Consider the following 208-nt stretch of genomic DNA (forward strand, 5'->3'; position numbering starts at 1 on the left):
GGACAAAAACCAACCCCCCCCTGCCACTCCCCGGCCAGATCTGGGCGGGGGAATCTCCCCACTGCTGAACAACCTCCAGTATCCCTCCTGGAGCCCTTCTCCGCCATCTCGGCTTGTGGGGCTGAGCTCTGAGGACGAGGGGGCACAGACCTCAGTTGGAAAATGGACAAAAATCCCGTCAGACACAAGGAAACGCTGTTCCCCGGGA

This window comes from Pterocles gutturalis, unplaced genomic scaffold (genome assembly GCF_000699245.1).
Source record: "Pterocles gutturalis isolate BGI_N339 unplaced genomic scaffold, ASM69924v1 scaffold39537, whole genome shotgun sequence".
Lineage (NCBI taxonomy): Eukaryota > Metazoa > Chordata > Aves > Pterocliformes > Pteroclidae > Pterocles > Pterocles gutturalis.